Source organism: Acanthochromis polyacanthus, chromosome 2 (genome assembly GCF_021347895.1).
Source record: "Acanthochromis polyacanthus isolate Apoly-LR-REF ecotype Palm Island chromosome 2, KAUST_Apoly_ChrSc, whole genome shotgun sequence".
Lineage (NCBI taxonomy): Eukaryota > Metazoa > Chordata > Actinopteri > Pomacentridae > Acanthochromis > Acanthochromis polyacanthus.
The window spans coordinates 39340281-39361654 of record NC_067114.1 but is presented as its reverse complement, the minus strand read 5'-3'; the positions used below and the strand labels follow the sequence as shown (position 1 = coordinate 39361654).

Genomic DNA, 21374 nt, shown 5'->3' with positions numbered 1-21374 from the left:
GAATTTTATCTGTTTTCTTGCCGTTCAGTTGTTCCACTGTGGACTGAGCTCTCTGCTCAAACACTGCTAGCGTGGACACAAGTGGCTTTTCGCGCCGGAACTGCTTAACGTAGACGTAGCCTGACGGAGCGAGTAAAAGCAGCACCGAGCAAACAAACAAACAAGCATTTGTAAACAGACAGATAAACACACGCATGGCAGCAGCAGTGAATCTGCAGCCCATCACCAACACCCACTCTGCTCCCAGCAGATGTCAGTGTTACATAATGACTCTCTGATGTAACACTCTCACACACAGCATGCGCTCACTGGCGTGAACAGATGAGGAAACACACAGTGATCTCTGGGACGAATGCAGTCGAAACAGCTGGAAACATCAGGCAGCCACTGCACAGTCTGAGGAGGTGGACTGGACAGCTGTTTGGTTCCATGTTTAACTTTACACACAGTGGATGTCAGGCTTTTCTTTTTCTGCATTGAACACAAAAAATACTGAATTGCTGTGGCGACTGTTGGCATGTATTGCTTTAAATGTCACAGTGTATCAGGGTTGATCTGTTTTCACAATGAAACCATATAAAATACTACTTTCATTTTGCTTAAATACGTCAGCAGTTCGGTGTGTTGTTTAAAGCTCGTGATTCAAGCATGGTTTCTTTTAAAAAAGGGTCCCTGATTAGGTCCATCTGATGTGAGCCTTATCCAATATCTGCACAATTATAAAAAGCTACTAAAGAACAAAGGTTGAAAGATATAATACAATATAATATAATACAATACAATACAAGAAATGTATCTATCCTCAAAAGGAAATTCAATCATCAATCAAGAGGAGTATAAAGTTTAATGTTAAGTAAATTTTTGCAGTATTTCATGCTAAATGACAAATATTTTTGCACCATTTGCATGAGATACACTACCAGTCAAAGGTTTGGACACACCTTCCCATTCAGTGGTTTTTATTTAATTATTTTGTAGATTGTGGAATACATATGCAGTTATGTTGTAAACAAAAAATGTCACTCTCCAATATTAATCTGCAATGTAGAAAATAATGCAAATAAACAAAAAGCATTGACTTTTGACTGGTCATGTACGTGTTTGATGTGGGTCGGTAAATAGTTCAGATGTCTTTTATAGACTATTATTTAAGTCTTGGAAGACATAACTGACCCTTCTCAGCATTCCTCAGGAAACATTTATGTATTTGGTTTTGGGATTTTTAAGCTGAGTTTAAAATAATTCAGGTTTACAAGAGGCAGCTTATGCAATCAGCCCTGTGCTAATCAGAATTTTGTGCAAAATTCAACACAAAAGCAATGCATTTAAACTTTGCCATAAATATTACAAACCTCTTTGTCTCTCTCACATCTTCCTCAATCCGAGTCATTTAATATTTATTATCTACCAGTTCCCAATCTAACAGCGTTTTCCTGGATAGTATTTAATTAGGAGGTCAGGGTTAGGCATAGGTTGTTGCTAGAGGTACGGACCCGTACCCGTAGCCTGTGGACTACGGATACGGCACTTTCCATTTGCCAATCGGATACGCGAGATCTGGTCACGTGACTCCCGGTAGACGCTAGCTGTACGGACCCGTAGCATCGGTACGACAGGTACGGACCCTAAACCTGACCCTAACACTAACCCTAACCTTAACCTTTGCTTACCTTTCAACAGTTTGCAGTGGTTAGCAGCTTCTTGACTCGCGAGACTCGCGTACGGGTCCGTATCTGTCTGGCAAATGGAAAGTGCCGTACCCGTAGCCTGTGGGCTACGGATACGTACCCGTATCCGTAGACACTACCTTAGGCATAAGGCAGCAACAGGACAGGCACTATGGGCACTGAGTTTTGAGCTTGGATGCAACCATTTATAATTCGAAATGTATACTTGACAACTGAATCGCTCCACAATGCATTGAGAAAAAAGTGCATTTCTTCTTCCAAGTTGTTCCTCACTGTTTTGTTTGTGTTCACAAACACTGTTGTAAATCTTTGGTAGGACACTGTTTGAAATGTAGAGAGGAAAAGGTTCTGTGGCTCCATAAGCGTCAAAGAACAGGGGAAATCTGCATTGCCTACATGCATGTCAGGAAATACATTGTAGATCTTACTGATTTAACACTGTAGCAACCTGAGGAGGCAGCCGCTTGGACAATAGGCTGTTCTGTGTTGATGAGCAGAGAGGATTGTGAGGGTTTTGCTGCAATGGGCACCATGACAAACACTTTTGTGACTCTTAAAGACCTCAGACCAGAGCCAGTGTTTGTAAGACAAGCTGGGATCACCATAACAGTGTTCCCATATCCCAATAACGTGTGTAACAGAGCTACCGTTGGGGACAATACCATGTGTCTTTTAAATAAAACTGCAACTTCATCTAAGGACAGATGTCTACTGAGCTGGTTTATTAATTTGTCTATTATCGATTGATAATGCTGCCAATTAGTGACTAGGAAAACTGTTCAAAATTAGCACTATCAGCATCCTGCCACAAACTGTGTTCTCTCTTTACAGCACCTGTATGACAGCTGAAACAAAGAAAGAATCAGGTTTAGGTTTGTGCCGATACCAATCAGTTAAAAATGCTTTCAACGATCCTGAACGTGGGCTGCACAGTGGATTAGTGGTTAGCACTTTTGCCTTGCAGCAAGAAGATCCCCGGTTCAAATCCCAGCAATCACCAAGCAGTTTTAAAGGTGTTGCTCTTTGGGTGATGTGCTGAGTGACACTTTGTCCGTTGGTAAGAAAGACTTGAATTCTGCTGACCTTCAAATCACTACTTCCAAAAACCTGACAAGCTGGATGCAGCTAAATTAAAGCCACTGCAACTCCTAGAAAGCTTACACACCGACGAGAATGGGATTCAAACCCATGCGTGCAGAGCACAATGGATTAGCAGTCCATCGCCTTAACCACTCAGCCACCTCATCTGTTGTAACTGCTATTTTCTTGTTTCATTTGTCTCATTTGCATAAAGTAGGCTTGACTTCTACTTCATGCAAATTTGATGCAACGTGCGGAGATCCCACGTATCGTGAAACTGTCCTCAAACATCTAAACTAGCCATCGCTGACCTAGAAAAAGGAGAGATTCAGCTACTGCACAGCTTATTTATTGCCTCAAATGCTTTCAGAAATGCTTTTTGCTGAAGTGTTTTTGAAATAGAAGGGAAAGTTTACAGCTGAGCCGCTTTGTTTATCCTACATGCCTACAAGACCATCAAGCTGACAGCTCGCTCACGTGCCAATTTAGTGGAGTGCTGAAGCTCAAGTGCTGTCATGTGAGATTGTTGTTTCCTGCTAGTGACTGCCCACCATCTGTGCGATTTTCAGGTGCATTTACGTGTGGGAAAATCACACCTAGTGGACACGTGGCTTTAGTATGTGGCATTGAATCCCAATCTGCAACGTAGAAGGCAATACAGGTCTCTAACATTCAGACCAGTGTATTTCCCAGTTTCCCATGGTCATGTAATTCCAGCATAGTCCTGCTGGTAGGGTCTTAGCCATAATAGAGCTTTGTCCAAATGTCTTGGAATCCGACAAGGATGGGATTCGAACCCACGCGTGCAGAGCACAATGGATTAGCAGTCCATCGCCTTAACCACTCGGCCACCTCGTCTGTTGTAACTGTCACCTTCTTGTGTGTAAATGTTGCATCAAAACAATTTCCTGTCACTATATTTAGGACACACCAAAGCTGCATCTTTTGCTTAGTTCCACCAAATACGATTGTGATGGTTTAAAGAATCACAAACAAGGTAGAGAGTTTTCCCTCCAAAACACAATAGTAATGAGTAATAAAATTTACACTGCACCTGAAACTAAGTTTTTTTCTTAATCAAGCAGTTTTAAAGGTGTTGCTCTTTGGGTGATGTGCTGAGTGACACTTTGTCCTTTGGTAAGAAAGACTTGAATTCTGCTGACCTTTGAATCACTGCTGCCAAAAACCTGACAAGCTCTGGAGCTTGTCACTGGATGAAATTTTACAGGAGCTAAATTAAAGCCACCGCAACTCTTGTTTATGGCATTCAACTCCTTGCTTTCTCCTCCAGCTGCTCAGCCGTCCACTGAGCTGACTCCAGACATGTTTGCCTCCTTTTTCACAGAAAAGGTGGCTGCAATCAGCAACCAGTTCTCTGAGCCTGACCAGTCCAGTCATCTCAAACCCACTTCTGCTCCTTCTCTCTGCTCTTTTGCTCCTCTGAGCGAAGATGAGGTTTCCAGACTTCTTCTGAGCTCAAAACCTACAACATGTCCTCTCGATCCAATACCCACCAGCATCCCGCAGACCATCTTGCCCACAATCAAACCTGCAGTCACGCACATTGTCAACTCCTCCCTGGAAACTGGCATTTTTCCTGCTACTTTTAAACAAGCCCGCGTCACCCCACTGCTCAAAAAGCCTCATCTCAACCCAGCCCAGGTTGAAAACTACAGGCCAGTCTCACTTCTACCACTCCTGTCGAAAATACCGGAGCACTCAGTATTTAACCAAGTCTCTGAACATCTGCGGAACAACAACCAACTTGCCCCTTTTCAGTCGGGCTTCAGGTGCGACCACTCCACTGAGACTGCACTCCTATCAGTCACAGAATCTCTGCGACTGGCGAGAGCTGCTGGTCAGTCCTCTGTCCTACTGCTGCTGGACTTGTCTGCTGCCTTTGACACCGTGAACCATCAAATCCTCCTCTCCACACTCTCTGAGCTCGGCATCTCAGGTTCTGTCCTGTTGTGGTTCAAGTCCTACCTCAGAGGCAGATTCTTAAGAGTGTCATGGCGAGGGGAGGTGTCAAGGTCACATGGCCTATCAACAGGGGTCCCTCCGGGGTTCAGTGCTTGGTCCCTTACTCTTCTTTCTGTACACCACCTCACTTGATGTGGTGATCCGCTCCCATGGCTTCTCCTACCACTGTTATGCTGATGACACTCAGCTTTTCCTCTCTTTTCCACCTGATGACACAACAGTTTCAGCTCGGATATCAGCATGGCTGATATCTCCACATGGATGAAGGAACGGCACCTTCAGCTAAATCTGTCTAAGACTGAACTCATGGTCTTTCCAGCTTGTCCATCTGTTCAGCCTCAGATCAGTGTCCAACTTCACTCGAGCCTACTTGTGCCCACAAACTCAGCCAGAAACCTGGGTGTCATGATTGATGACCAGCTGACCTTTAAGGTTCACGTGGCCTCAGTTTCTCGATCTTGTCGTTAAGCCCTCTACAACATCAGGAAGATCAGACCCTTCCTGACCCAACAGGCCACACAACTTCTGGTTCAGGCTCTTGTGATGTCACGCATTGACTACTGCAACTCACTTCTGGCAGGTCTCTCTGCATGTACAGTCAAACCTCTACAGATGATCCAGAATGCAGCAGCACGTCTGGTCTTCAACCAGCCCAAGAGAGCTCGTGTCACTCCCCTGTTCATCTCCCTTCACTGGCTTCCATTGCAGCCAGAATCAAATTCAAAACTTTCCTCCTGGCTTACAAAACATTTACAAGCAAGGCCCCAGCCTACCTGGATTCCCTGATCCAGTTCTACTCCCCTTCACGCCCACTTCGCTCTGCATGTGAGAGACGCCTGGTGCCTCCAGCCCAGCACGGCTCGAAATCTCTAACCAGACTCTTCTCCTCTGTTGTTCCCAAATGGTGGAACAAACTACCAAACTCTGTGCGTTCTGCTGAGTCCCTTTCTACTTTTAAGAGACAATTGAAGACTCAATTGTTCAGAGAACACCTAGGCACTTAATCTGACTCCACCTTAGGGGTAGAATAAGTCAGGTGGTCCAAAACCCAGCACTTATTTAGCACTGACAAAGTTGAAAATGAAAGGGGTGGTGGTTGGCACTTTGTCTGAACTCCTAGAAAGCTTACACATTGACAAAGATGGGATTTGAACCCACACAAGCAAAGCACAATAGAGTAGCAGTCCATTGCCTTAACCACTCAGCCACCTCATCTGTTGTAACTACTGTTTTCTTGTTTGCAAATGCTCCACAATTCCTTGTAGCTATATTTAGGGTAAACACACTGGCTTGCAGGCTGCACAGTGACGTAGTGGTCAGCACTTTCGCCTTGCAGCAAGAAGGTCCCGGTTCAAATCCCGGGGTGGGCCTGGGATCTTTCTGCATGGAGTTTGCATGTTCTCCCTGTGCATGTGTGGGTTTTCTCTGGGTCCTCCCACAATCCAGAAATATGCTGAGGTTAATTCATGACTCTAAATTGCTCATAGGTGTGAATGTGAGAGTGATTGTCTGTCTGTATTTGTAGCCCTGCGACAGAGTGGTGATCTGTCCAGGGTGTCCCCTGCCTTCGCCTGAGTCAGCTGGGATAGCCTCCAGCACCCCCCGCGACCCTAGTGATCATAAAGCAGTGTATAGAGAATGGATGGATGGATGGATCCCAAACATGACCTTCAAGATCAGAGAATATATATATATATATATATATATATATATATATATAAGATACAAAATTGCTGTCAAAATATGTGACACATAGAATGAAATATTTTTTGTTTGTATTAGAATTCACTTTCCAGTTGATTTTCTGTTTCTGTATGCATTTACTGCTATTGGAAGTATATGCACTGTATTTATACGCTTAATTTCATATATTGATTGTTTTGTTGTTATTAGTGCAAAACCATTACTTCTAGACATTTTTATACAGTTGCAGAGATTCATTAATCGGACGTTTATTGCCACTAAATACAATACTGACATTTAGTCTGATTTCCATTGATAAGACGATCACTGACAGGCTCAGAGCAACAACCAGCATGTGACTCTTGTTCATGAGCTGCTGCGTAAAGTGAGATAAGATTTCAATGAAAGATTAGACTGAAGGAACAGCGTGGCCTGTCTGATGACTTCTTACAGGCAGGTGATGTTACCTCATGTCACCGGCTGTCCTGCTGTTACTGCATCTGTTCTTTGAATTATCAGTGAAATAACCAGTCTGACAACGAGTCACGCTTCCATTCATGGCGTCATGTTGCGCTCGGCTTCTGCTCACGGCTGGTAAAGTCAGTCTGTACAGTAACCATGCACAGCCATGCTTATTAATATTGTATTTAAATCACTGAACTACTTCTCAGTGTAGCAGAATTACCTCAGACTACATGTAGTCTTTTGAGGGTGGATACATCCTTGTTGTTTTGTCATTTTCTACATTTACCTTATAGCTCTACACATACTGTGAAATATACATTGACTTTGCTGGTGGAAATGGTGACACATTGTTATATACAGCCTATAGCTGTGTTTCCTTTCAAATTTGTTGTGAATTCTAGTCAAATTTCCAGAAAATTTGCAAAATAAAATACCAATTTATGGGCGTTTCTGCCCATTATGCAAATATCAAATCATTACATAAGCAGCAACTGGCGTTTACTTTCCAGTCACTGTTGTGCAACAAAAGTCAACAAAGCGATGAGATCAAACTAAACTATGAATGAATACTAACACGCAGGACAGCTTAGTAACACAGAGCACACCGAGCAAAGGAATGTAGAGTTTAGAAGAACTGATGTTACAGCTGTGAGCGCTTAGAAGATCTCTGGTAACGAACCAAAATTGGAGTGACATTTAAGTCCAGGATTTCTGTATGTCGTTGTTTATTTGCTGGTTCTATTACACTTTACATTACTACTCCAAGTTTTTTAACCTCACACAAGCATGAAAAGTTTTGTGTGATAATTCGATATGTTTTTGCTGTTTCCACTTAGCTGTTATATGCAATTTGAAAATGTGCATACAAATAGCTAGATTGAAATTCAACTATAAACTATTTTTTAGCTGGTGTTGTATTTATTTTTGGATTTTGTAGTTGTAGTCTCTACGCCTGAAGTCAACAGAAAAATTATGGCGAACTGAAATTGTACCTACTCTGTTTTCTACCTGCTAGCCTTATCAACCAAAATTAATTATACGTTAACATAAAAAGCTAGTATTTGCAGCATGTTATTACATTTAAAGGCAGACACAGAGAGACACACTGGAGACTCAGATGACTTAGGTTTGGAGTAAAGGTTTACTGACATCAGGAGAAGTGACACCAACAGAGCAGCAGTACATGCAAGCAATCGGTTCTGAGGATTCTCTCTGACCTTCAGGTCTATACTGTAGTTGGGAAAGGGGTCAGATTTAGATGACAAACCAATATGGAGACAACTTGTCTGCTTAGTCACGTCAGAATAGACCGTATCTAACCTGAACTAGAGCAGAGAATCCTGGCATATCTTCCTCCTACAGCATCTGCCAGCCGGAAGATAATTTGGGATGACGTCAGCTAACAGCAGCAAGGGAATACCTTAGAAAGGGGCAGGAGTAGTTTTTCCTTCACACCTGTGTACAGTTGCTGTAAGAGTGATCCACAACAAACTGTATCCACCTTCAAACTGAAAACTTTTCTTTACCGTTGAACATGAAGTTGCCTTTCCAACAGTAGAAGTATTGATTAATTTAAAAAAACAAGTTAGCTGCTGCTTTTAGATTATCTGCAATGTTGCTTGTTGGATTTTTTTTTCCATCCGTTTGAATAAATTGCAGCAACGTGGACTAATTCTTTGGCATGGCGTCAGTTAGTATGGAGCTGACGCTGAGTAAATGTTCAGTAAATGTTTAAAAAGTTATACCTCGTAGTCTTCATTAGGTTGAAGAGTTTAAAATTGTGAACACAGAGGTGGTCACTGGTAGTCTGTTGCTCCCACCACTAAAAATAGTGGATTAATCCTGGAAGGCCATTGATGTAGAGCTTTTCTCCTTGTGTAAGTATCACCAGCTCCTATCCAACCAATGAGAATTTGGTTGTATTAGATCATATTGACCTATCAATCAACCAAAACACCCCTGTTGACACGAACCATAATATTTATCACTGACAAACTGTATTCACATCCAAACTGAAAACTTTTCTCTCTGAATTTGAATTTCAATCAATCAAGTGCCATGCCATTCAGTGTAGGCGATCATTTCTCTCCAGCCCCTCCAATCTCTGTGGACGTCAACCATAAGACTTATCCACGACAAACTGTATCCACATCCAAACTGAAAACTTTTCTCTCTGAATGCGAAGTTGCCTTTCCAAAAATATGAAGTAGCACCGTGCACATGCAGAGTGGAAAAAAAAAACAAAGCGTTTCTCAGGCAGTGATGGGTTTATTGCAAATATGGAGGGAATAAACCTACAGGGAAACCAGGAGAGAGATGGAATCACACAGACGTGCATACAGCTGGAGTATCTTCAGTCCTTCAGCATCTCATCTATCTGCACAACAGAGCAGTTAGTGCTGATAACACACTGCAGTGTCACAGAGCTGTTTACCCCCGAGGCCTCACAACACACAGATCTTGTTAAAAACCTCCAACACGTCACTTGTCAGATGCACGAAAAGGCAGATTTATTTACATATTGGTGTTTTCTGGAGTTCTTCTGGAGAGAAACCTGCTGTTAAAGACGCCGCAAAATAAAACAATCCCTGCTTTAGTGTTCGTTCACGTCTTGTTACGTGCCACCTCTCTCCTCTTGTAAAAGCATAAAAATATTTTCGTCTGACTGGTCTTGAAGCATTGAGTTAACCCCACCCTTCACATAAAACCACACATTTCCAGACATTTGTGAAGAATGTGACTGAGGTCTGATCTGAAGGCTGAAGGATGTGTGGGTGGAGGTAAACAGTCCTACAACAAATGTGGAAGCTATTGGCAATGATCTGAAAAGCTCTAGTAGGAGGTGAACAAAAAAAATCAGCACTTTTTTGCATCTCTTCAGACCACGTAGTTTTCTATTTTGAGGCAGCAAAATTTCTCTCTCTCTCTCTCTCTCTCTCTCTCTCTCTCTCTCTCTCTCTCTCTCTCTCTCTCTCTCTCTCTCTCTCTCTCTCACTATATGTGTGTGTGTGTGTGTGTATCTCACTTCATCAGGATCACTAATTCGGGGCTGGCTTTACTGTCAGCTCTTGGTGAGATGTGTGAAAATCCACGAGATGAACAGGTTCACATTAACTTAAACCACCCATCAGAGATTACAGCGGTCCCTGAGATTACATCGACATTAACTGAAGCTCCTGATCTGTATCTGCACTGTTGCCACATGACCGGCTGATTGGATATTTGCATGAGTAAGCAGGTCTACAGATGCTACTGATAGTACAAACCTGTATTTAGTCTGGCCTAATGGAAGTCAACTAGGGCTGAAACGATTCCTCGAGTTATTCGATTACTAAAATTTCTCGAGGCAAAATTCTGTAAATCGAGGCTTCGTTTAAGCAACTACATACTAGACCCCAGGTCACAAAATGCCGGACCCAGACTTCATTCAATACAAACTGGGTCCTTAAATTTGACGGGAAGCTTCTATTTAAAGCAGCGCAGCTTTTCTGTTGTTTACGGCAAAGCACTGTCATTTGACAATGTTGTGGCCCGCTAGTGACCGTGGCTTGTTTAAATGCAGAAAAAACGCATCTAGCGGACACGTACCTTTACTGTATGTTTTCTGTAAGCATTCAAGCATCTTGTCTGAATTCCAGCGTGCGGTGCCGGCGTTTGGCTCAAAAAAAAAAAAAGGTCAATTGAGTTTGTTTACCAATGGAATGAGGGGAACACAGCTTTGCTCAAAACCAAACTAACATCACTAGCTAATGGGAAGTAGAGTGCATGTCCAGGATGGTTATTTCTGTTGCACAGTGTGCTCACTTCCGCGTTTGATGCTGTAACGCATGCCTAGTGCAGAATCCGATGGTACCTCTATAAAAGATTGAAAACTATTTGACCAGAGTGACATGATTAACTCAGGTGTGTCATTTAATTGACATCACAGGTGTTTCCAAACTCATAATCAGTCAGTCTGCCTATTTAAAGGGAGACAAGTAGTCACCCTGCTGTTTGGTGAAAAGGTGTGTACCACACTGAACATGGACAACAGAAAGCGAAGGAGAGAATTGTCCCAGGACATCCGAAAAAAAATGATAGACAAACATCTTAAAGGTAAAGGCTATAAGACCATCTCTAAACAGCTTGAAGTTCCTGTGACAACAGTGGCTCATATTATTCAGAAGTTCAAGACCCACGGGACAGTAGCCAACCTCCCAGGACGTGGCCGCAAGAGGAAAATTGATGACAAATTGAAGAGACGGATAGTTGGAATTGTATCCAAAGAGCCCAGAGCAACCTCCAAAGAAATTAAAGGTGAACTCCAAGGCCAAGGTACATCAGTGTCAGATCGCACCATTCGTCGTTGTTTGAGTCAAAGTGGACTTCATGGGAGACGACCAAGGAGGACACCACTGCTGAAAAAAACTCATAAAAAAGCCAGACTGGAATTTGCAAAAATGCATGTTGACAAGCCACAAAGCTTCTGGGAGAATGTCCTTTGGACAGATGAGACCAAACTGGAGCTTTTTGGTAAGGTACATCAACTCTATGTTCGTAGACTCAAAAACCAAGCATACGAAGAAAAGAACACTGTCCCTACGGTGAAACATGGAGGAGGCTCAGTAATGTTTTGGGGCTGCTTTGCTGCATCTGGCACAGGGTGTCTTGAAAGTGTGCAAGGTACGATGAAATCTGAAGACTATCAAGGCATTCTGGAGAGAAATGTGCTGCCTAGTGTCAGAAAGCTTGGTCTCAGTCGCAGGTCATGGGTCTTCCAACAGGACAACGATCCAAAACACACAGCCAAAAACACCCAAGAATGGCTGAGAGAAAAGTGTTGGACTATTCTAAAGTGGCCTTCTATGAGCCCAGATCTGAATCCCATTGAACATATGTGGAAGGAGCTGAAACATGCCATTTGGAGAAGACACCCATCAAGCCTGAGACAACTGGAGCTGTTTGCTCATGAGGAGTGGGCCAAAATACCTGTTGACAGCTGCAGAACGCTCATTGACAAATACAGAAATCGTTTAATTGCAGTGATTGCCTCAAAAGGTTGTGCAACAAAATATTAAGTTATGGGTACCATCATTTTTGTCCAGCCCTATTTCATTAGTTTGTTTTTTTTTAAATAATTATGTTAATCAACAATTCAAAAGTGATGGCTGATTTTGATTATTTAATTTTCAATAAATTTTTATTTATTGTTACTTTTGTGAGTTTCAAGTGATTTCAGTGAGAATTGTGGGTTTTTCCTTCTTTAACTGAGGGGTACCAACAATTTTGTCCACGTGTGTGTGTGTGTGTGTGTGTGTGTATATATATATATATATATATATATATATATACACACACACATATATATGATTTTTTTTTTTTAGAAATATCAGCAAAAGAATTTCCTTCAGGAGTAGTGAAGTTGTATCTTATCCTGAACATGTTTGAGATCATTAGTTTGGGAGGAGGCCAGGAGGTTTCACACTGAAAATGTAAACTCTTCACATTATCAAACATTGGTTCAGACCATTGAAACCAGACCTCATTTCTATCACAACTGTTATAGGAGGTGAAACTGGTAAATCAGCCTCAGGCTGCCTACATATTACATATCTGTTATATATCGACACCCTCTAAAAATAATGGCCTAAGTCTTTTTCTCAAGTTTTTCTGGAAACACAAAAAACTGAACCACACTACATTGAACCTAGGCCATTATACTACAGGGGTAGAATCGCAAGATGTGTTCAACTGAGGATTTAGGTGATTTTACCAGAGGTGGCCAGCATCATGAGGAGAGAATTAAGGCAAAAAAAAAAAAAACCTTTTACAAAAACAACTCAGGCCACAATTTTAGGAAAGTGATGATATTCTGGTCAGATCAGTGTTTCTCTTTAATTATGTTAATGAACTCATGAAGGTGGAGGTGACTCATAAGAAAGGTTGTGGTTCCACTGGGGATTGACCCCAGGACCTTCTGTGTGTAAAGCAGATGTGATGACCACTACACTATGGAACCTCTGTGAGCTGTTTCAGCTTTCTAAATGTAGGAACAACCTTTGAGCCTTCTTAGATTGCTACAGTGAAGTGTATGAATGTTGTATAGGGATAATGTCCCAGCTGCTATAAACACCACAACACCATGTACTTCTTACAGATATTGCTGTATTTTTGATGTGTTGCAGATGTTTTTTAGTTTTAGTGAGTATATTTTGGTTTAAAGACAGTTTTGGCCAAAGTTTATGTCATGGCCTCTGTTTTGTTGACTGTACTTTACAACCTAGAGTTTGTACCATAATGATATTTATGTTTCTGGTTTATTTTCATGTACTGCAGTTGAGTTTGGCTGAAATATTTTGCTTTCAGCTTGGTTCCACAGTCAGGGTTTCCTTTGATTGTGGCACAGTCCTGTATTCGTTATTCCAACATGGACTTTGGCCATGTGGTTACAAGTCATGAGTTCATTGGGGGTTGAAGCCACAACTGTCTGTATGGGAAGCAGAATCTTGGTTTAAACGTGGTTGTGAACACAGTCATACTGTTCTGTTTATATAGTTACATATAGTTACTGTGTAGTTCTGTGGAGCTAGGAAAGGTTTTGTTCGGGGTTTCCTGTTTTGCTAAGATACAATCTTACATTTGTCAGCTTCACACCTGATTTTGCATGTAGTAATTCTGGAATTTTGCCATTTCTATTGTGATGCGGTACCTTAAATATGTCCATAAAAATGATCGAAACATGTCTAACATGAAAACGTTTCCGTTCCACAGGGAGAAACCAGATGACCTTTCAAGTTATTGTGAGGATTATTTTCTTTAGACTGTGGCCACACTGATTACATTTGCACCTACTGACATCCAATCACAATCTGAGCCATCTCTGATTCAATCCTGAAGCCTTGCAGAACATGCATATTTCGTGATCCAGTGAGATTATCCTCATAAAGGCTGTATATTAAAGGTTTATAGTTATGGTATTACAGGGGCTTCAGGATTGTGGATTCGGTAGGATTGTGCACCATGTTCCTGAGAAGATTTCCTATGAATGTCCTCCTCCTGTTGTCACAACCTCTTATCTGGAAATATTCCGAGAACTTCATGAGTTGTGACATGTTTCTTGACATTTTCAGAAATGGTGGAGGCCATACATTTTTCAGTGGATGGTAAAACATATGCTGCAATTTTAGTCGTGTAGAGTATTATCTCTATGAAATATTAGAATGTCTGAGGACAATGTCTGTGTTCCCAATGGCCTCATCTTTTATTATGCCTTTGCATTTTCTACGTTAGGTTATCCACTCATTAGCTTGCTAAATAGATAGCCTTGGTGGCCTCTAGACATCCACATTCGTCCATGTTGCCTAACATCAGTGTTCTCATGACTTATGACAGATTAATCGCTAAGCAATCCCCGTACACACCTTCCTGTGCTGTGATTAGGAGGTCACAAGGTCTATTTGACAGCAGCATTGATGCTGCTTTACCAATCTGTACATGTTCCTACATTTGCACTTCATACGTATCCAGAGGATTATAAAGTAGATCCACTAGTTCACAGATTAATGTTCTTATAAGTCATCCGTGTAATCATCCTCGCCGAAAAGGGCTCTTCAGTTCAATTCAGGTTCACGTCCTGAATTGCACTTACAGACAACTTTAAGTGATTTAATGTCTGAAAAAGTGCTGAATCTTTGCTCCCAAGCAACACATCATGGCTTCAGCCGGCATTTGTGACAATATGACAGATACATGGTTCCACTGGGGATTGAACCCAGGACCTTCTGCGTGTAAAGCAGATGTGATGCCCACTACACTATGGAACCTCTGTGTTGTTTGGAATGGAGCGACATGAATTTGACTGCGCAGTGTTGTCAGAAGGTTGTGGTATAAAACGACATTACACATGGCTGTAATAAACAGAGTACATGAATAGATGGAGCAGAGTTGTTGTTCGCCAACTGTCAGAAATCCTCACAGAAGAATAAGAAGAAGAAAACAGAGCACAGTCCATCTACGAGATGAGGAGTTTTCAGGGACTGTTTTCAATCAGGAAAATTAAAATCATTCTTTCATGCTGGGTATCGCTCATGTTTCATGATGCCCAGAGATGACGTCAACGACAGAAACAGAAACAGCTTATCAGTGACATTAGTTAGATGTTGACTACATTAAAACTAAAAAAGATCTTAACCCTTCTTCAAAAGGTCAAAAACCACCTGCAGTGAGTGTAAAAACTCAATTTCTTAATGTGATACTTCAAAATTTACTTAAAAATACGACTATTGTGACAAAACCTGAGGTCCACTAGATGGTTTTTACACAACCTTTACTGTTGGTAGGAGGATTCTTACATATCTGAATATATTTCGGTACCTGGGGTGTATTTTGTGGGCTTTTTGCCTAAAAATAGACTTTTGAGATTCTCGTTATTCGTTGTGATGGCACCATCATTGTATCTATGTATACTTGCATGTGTACTTTGTGTGTACGTGGAGGATTATGAAGTAGATTTTCTAGTTTGCAGATTACAGTTCCCACAGTACATCCATGTAATCCTTCTTGTTGAAAAAATCAAGTTTTGGTCATGTCTAGAATTGGGCTTCCCCGAATAGCAATTTCTGGGATATTTGGCCCCGATTAACAACGAATATCCGAATATTCGGATCAGATGGTAACGTCCGACGGAGGGAATGGGACGATTGAACGAGTTGAATATTTGGACCAGAGTGACGGAGGAGGAGCACGAAGGGATGACAGACATGAATACCGATCACACAACATCGTCCGACAGGGGGAGATCTGAATATTCGGGTGCCACCGTAATGGCCAAATATTCGGATCCAGCCCTAGTCCAGAATTGCATTTTACAGACCTGTAGCTTCACATCTTGAGACTTGTAGAAACTATACTCAGAAGGGACACGGGACAAATGGTCAACCTGCATTTATTTGCAACAGGACATACTGTGTGTACATAATGTGGTTCCACTGGGGATTGAACCCAGGACCTTCTGCGTGTAAAGCAGACGTGATGACCACTACACTATGGAACCCCCCATTGATCTGTGTCCCACACTGTACAGTATTGCAGCAAAAATCCAAACCTCACTCAGAGGAGCTGCACTGAACTGCTACTGTACTTTATTATCACTGCCCTGCTCTGTTTGCCATGTGGAGGGTTTCTGCTCGTGTCTGCTCGAGCAGCTTTCAAACGGCTCATCCATCAGGTCCATATGGGGGCCCTGAGGGCGGGAAGGGATGGCATGTAATGTGTGGTTGTGTGTCTGTGTGCGTGCTTCTGTGTCTGTGTGAGTGTGTGGTTGTGTTTATGTGGTTGGGGAGTGGGCACAGAAGGCTGAGCAGCATGTTTCTCTCCCAGTATGAAAACCAACTGGAGGCTCAGACCACCTCTTTATTATATTTAATAAGCATGATAGGAGGCGATTGGAGTGTCTGTGAGAAGCAGTTTAGGTATCAGTCTGATGTTCCTCTACACCTTATTTATTGTCATCAGATACAAACCAGCAATTTGTCTATCAACTAAGCTGTGTTGTGTGTCAGAGCTTGATTGTCTGACCAGACTTTAACGGACATTGTTAACACACATTTATGAGCCACACTGTTGCACTGACTGACATCACCATGAACGCACACACTGTTTATTTTAGTCCGCTTCAGCTGCGGATTTTGCTGCTAAAGCATTCAGATGTGGTGGTGTTAATGCTCTGTATGGTTTTTCATTGTAAATATTTTTTCCTAATTAATCATTAGTTGTTTGGTCTATAAAATATCGGAAAATGCTAAATTAGATCTGTCAGTGTTTCCCAAAGCCCAAGATAACAAGGGTCCTGTTTTGTCTACGACTCTTGGATATTCAGTTTTCCTGTCATAAAGGATAGAAACCAGAAAATATCCTCATGTAAGATGAAGTCAGAGAATTGAGACTTATTCAAAAATTATTAAACGATGTGCAGTACTAATACTTCTCTTTCGGTATTTCTACTTGTGCAATACCTTTGATATGTGCAATATTGTTATATTGTTCCACATCCCTAGAAATTTGGACAATTTTAATATCCACATATCGAAGAGCTACTTCTTATGTATGATTTTTGTTTATCATATTTTTTAGGGCTGGGACTTTAACGCGTTCATTTCGATTAATCAATTACAGAAAAAATAACGTATTAAAAAAAGTAACACATTTAATCACACCTTTCTCAGTTCCCTGATTTCTGGCACACTGGTAACACTGATGAGCACTCCAGCCCAGTAGGTGGCGTTAATGAACCTAAAGTCTGTTTAGCTGTCACGAAGAAGATACACAGGACTGAGTAATGTCAGTGCACAAGGAAGTTTGATGAACAGTGAAGGAACACGAGACCACATTGAGCTTGTTGAGCAGAAAGTTTTCTTTTAAAAATCTTCCTGATGGAAGCTTAGATAAAAGCGTGGTTGTGTGCAAACTGTGCAACAAATTGTTTTCTCGTCACTGCAGCACATCAAGCCGACGGTATCACCTCAATGAAAACATGTTGCTGTTAGCACCAGAGCTAACGTTAGCTACGACAGTGCTGGTACCGGCAAACAGTGTAGCCATCCCACTTTTCAAGACACTGAATGCGCTTGAGTTTACACAAAGTCTTAAAATGTTGAATATAATCGCTATAATTACACTTTGAGTTTGCAGTGATCTGTGAATGTAGTAGACATAATAATTATAAATTAAATTAAATTAATTTAACATTTGAAAGTAATTAATCGACATATAGTTGCCGCTCTGTTGCAGAATCTGATGTGACTTTTGCATAATATTTGGCATCTAACACAAATCTATGAAGCACAAAAAGTCACATATAATGAATGAGAGCCTTATAGTTTGATTGAGCTTTTTGTGCCAAACCGTTTGCCTGAAACATTGATGTTTTTGAAATTTTCACCAATTTCTGAAAGTTTCTAAACCAAGCAACTAATCATGTAATCAAGAAAATAATCAACAAATTGATTGTGAATACAGTTAATTATTTTCAGCTCTGATTTCTGATTGTTTGCTTTGTTTTTTATATCAATGCCAGTAAACACTTGACAACAACATGACTCACAACAGCACCAGATATTGATTAATTGTTAACAAATGTTTAGTTTTCTCTCGTTTGAACAAAATATCCAACTTCTGGTTGCATTAATAATGTTATAGAGAGTGTTCTGGTCAGACAGGTAACGGGACAGGTGAAGAAGGTGGGATGACTGAGACTTTAAGTGACCACAGACGTCCTGCTGGCTGTTTGGTTATGTATCTAGTTGTATGCTGTTTACTGCTGTTACTTCATCAGTGTGTGTACCTGCAGTGTTTGAGTTGCTTCAGTTGCAGCAGCAGAGTGTCAGTTGTGTTTGGCTGCTAGTGATAAGCTGTAGCTCTTTCATGTGTCGCTGTCTGAGGTGGCAGCGAACGTTACTGCGGTTAGACAGGAAACAACTACCAGGAGCTGCAAAAGTGTGTGTGTTTGTCTGTTCTCAGAGTGTATATGCATTGTAGAAACCTTTTATATCCTCCTGTACAGTTCCAGTGTGATCAGAAAGGGGAGTTTTACCAAACAAACTTAATGACTTTTAAAGTTCAACATCTCAGGGAATACTCTTGTTTGCTTGCTCATTGAGAGTTAAAGGAGAATATTTATGTGAATCAACTGTGGAGTTATGGTTTATGTAGTTTGGCACAAAAACTAAAATTTGTCTAAATATCCACCAAGTAACAGCTTCCACTTCCACATTTTAGATGTTACTTGTTTGATTCCTACAAAGACTATTTCTTGTCAACCTGCAAGTCACATACCCTTCAGAGTGTCCTTCCAGAAGCATCATATATAGTATGCAAACTGATGGCAAAAACACTACTGATGTCTGCAGTGGAGGAGTTGTGAAGGTTAAAAGCACTGTGCTTGGCCACTATAGAGTAATAACAACTCAATTTCAGCATTTAACTGCCTATAATTGACTTTGGCTGATGAGACTTTTGTACACTTTTGTACTAAACTCACCCAGGGCTTTTATTTGGTTTTAAATGCAACCATAAATCTGTTGGGTCCACCTAAACATGTATTTAGCAGGTCTTTCTGTATGTATATGCAACTGAGCTAAAACTAACATTAGAAACAGAAATTGTACTGACTTTTACTTACTTTTCAAATGAATTTTATCTACTCTGCAGTATCTGAGTGGAGACTACAAGCTTCTCCGTGCACAGTCGACTAGCTAGCATTTACTGATGGGCGTTTGGAGGACATCTGTAAACTTCAGAAAACAACCTGTGTTACACTCCCCACCTCTGCATGCACACAGGTCACACCACGTCATCTAAAACCATGAGTAAACTCTCAACCTGTGGGGAAACACTAGATATGATAAAACAGACAACTTATGTGTTGCATTTATTGTAAAGTGTGGGCCAAAGCACGGTCGAGAAAAGAACTTTTACTAGAGCATCAGTCCTTTGAAGTGAAGCATTTAGAAGCAGATAGACATGTGGCTGACAGAGTACCTCCCCCACCTGCAGCAATTCAGTGCCTGGTAGCATCAAATTGAAGCAGAGGGGAAAAAAAAATCAAATGTAGCATTAACTAAAACACAGCAAAAGGAAGCACTACCTTTAAATAACTGTGAAGCACCAGCAAGACTGCATATATGGAGCAGGCCGCAGTCTTTAGACAGAACTTTGCTTGTACTCTGACTTTACTGATGTTGCTCACACTAAATCTTGGTTCCACTGGGGATTGAACCCAGGACCTTCTGCGTGTAAAACAGACGTGATGACCACTACACTATGGAACCCTGATGCAATCTCAGCATTCCTTTTTTTTCACTAAAAAATTATAGTATGTGACTAATTTTTCACATATTTTTTCTGGCACCCTTACTGCCAGATTCCCACTGTTTTAGAGGCATTTGTTTATTTTCACAGTGTAGCATTGGTAAGCTTTCCAGCACTGAATGGTCTGGCTGCATCTCATTATCTTTCTGCTGTAAGACTGATTGTATTTCTTTAGACCAATCACAGTCGTATTGGGAAGAGCAAGCAGAAGATGCAGCAACATTATGCCCTTAAAGCAGTGACAAGGAAAATGTTTTGGTCTCTCTATCTATCTATCCCTGTCGCCCCTCCTGGTACATAGGCCACCGACAAGGTCTCTCCAGCCGTCTCTGTCCTGGGCCAGTCTCTCCAGCTGTCCCCAGGTGTAGCCCGTCTTTATGGCGTCGGCATCAAGGTCGCGTCGCCAGGTCTTTCGTGGCCTGCTTCTCTTCCTTTTTCCTTGGGGGTTCCATCTGAGGGCTTGCCTTGTGATGTTGGTGGTTGGCTTCCATAGTGTGTGACCTGTCCTCAGAGGTAGTTGTTGTTGTTTTCTGTAGCAGCGGGGACTTTTACAGATAGTGACATTTAGACAATAGAATTGGAGGGGAATACCGCAACAAATGTGCAGCCAATGGTGGGGTTTTATCTATATCTAGTGAATCAGTCTACACCGATACTGCATGATGTTTAGCTAGCTATCGTATTCAGATAGTTAGCATCTTTCTTCCCTCCATTTTCATTGGAGTACCCATAAAACTGTGCTTGTTTTATGGCTCTTACCCAGGTTGTTTTCTCCTGACTAGATCGTTGCTTGTGTTGTATCTACATCATTTTGGGTAAAAGTGTCTGCCAAATGAACTCTAGAATTGTAGCCTCGGTGATCATAGTATAAAGACGTGTATCTGGAAGGTCCAGTCCTGGATAGAACTACACCATGAAGACTAGAAGACACTCCAAGTAGCTTTGTGAACAAGTTACTGGAACGCATAATCAGGGGTTGATAGAAGAAAACTAGACGAGCCTCCAGTAGAGGGCAGAACCACGCCCATGCATGATACTATGTATCAATTTTGATCATTGTACGTATATCCCTTCCTACTTGATCTGCTGACCTCTAACTCCACAACTGAGCAGGGGACCTTAGACTGATCTTCAGTGCCAAGTTTGATTATCCTGACTTCAGCACTTGCAGAGATATCTGACCGGACATACCCACCCACACACACACACACCCACATACATACTTACCCAGCCAGATACCGAAGCGAATGCAGTAACCCCGCTGACGTACATCAGGTGTGGATAATTACTGAATATAACTTGCAATACAGTTAAATCCATTACAAAGAAATGGAATAAATATAGTGCATATACAAATTTCTCCAAAACAAGCTGTAATCAGAAACTGAATAAAAAAAGAGTCGAGGGAGTGAGGCCACTAATACAGCTATGACTCCTCTAAAGAAGGAGATACTTATTGAATCTGATGGAAAGTGTGTTGGATGAGATTCATGGACTTCTCCTTTAAACCGAAGAAACAAGTGGACATGACAGCAGAGTTCAGAGCTGCTGTGTTTTACCATGTTGGTGATGATTTTTCACATCATGTAGGAGACACACACTCAAAATGAATTGTATTAAAACTTGTCT

The 21374-nt window shown here is 41.4% G+C and overlaps 1 protein-coding gene and 7 non-coding genes across 8 annotated transcripts in view; 1 reads left to right on the top strand and 7 right to left on the bottom strand.

Annotated features, from left to right (window-relative positions):
• Positions 1-21374, top strand: part of LOC110958865 (nuclear receptor ROR-alpha A-like) — a 180835-nt gene that overhangs the window by 85961 nt on the left and 73500 nt on the right. The window lies entirely within an intron of this gene.
• On the bottom strand, positions 2854-2935 carry trnas-gcu (transfer RNA serine (anticodon GCU)). Its single transcript has one exon. It is a non-coding gene; the product is annotated as a tRNA-Ser (tRNA).
• Positions 3545-3626, bottom strand: trnas-gcu (transfer RNA serine (anticodon GCU)). Its single transcript has one exon. It is a non-coding gene; the product is annotated as a tRNA-Ser (tRNA).
• On the bottom strand, positions 5885-5966 carry trnas-gcu (transfer RNA serine (anticodon GCU)). Its single transcript has one exon. It is a non-coding gene; the product is annotated as a tRNA-Ser (tRNA).
• On the bottom strand, positions 12825-12897 carry trnav-uac (transfer RNA valine (anticodon UAC)). The gene has a single exon. It is a non-coding gene; the product is annotated as a tRNA-Val (tRNA).
• trnav-uac (transfer RNA valine (anticodon UAC)) lies at positions 14629-14701 on the bottom strand. The gene has a single exon. It is a non-coding gene; the product is annotated as a tRNA-Val (tRNA).
• trnav-uac (transfer RNA valine (anticodon UAC)) lies at positions 15858-15930 on the bottom strand. The gene has a single exon. It is a non-coding gene; the product is annotated as a tRNA-Val (tRNA).
• Positions 19633-19705, bottom strand: trnav-uac (transfer RNA valine (anticodon UAC)). Its single transcript has one exon. It is a non-coding gene; the product is annotated as a tRNA-Val (tRNA).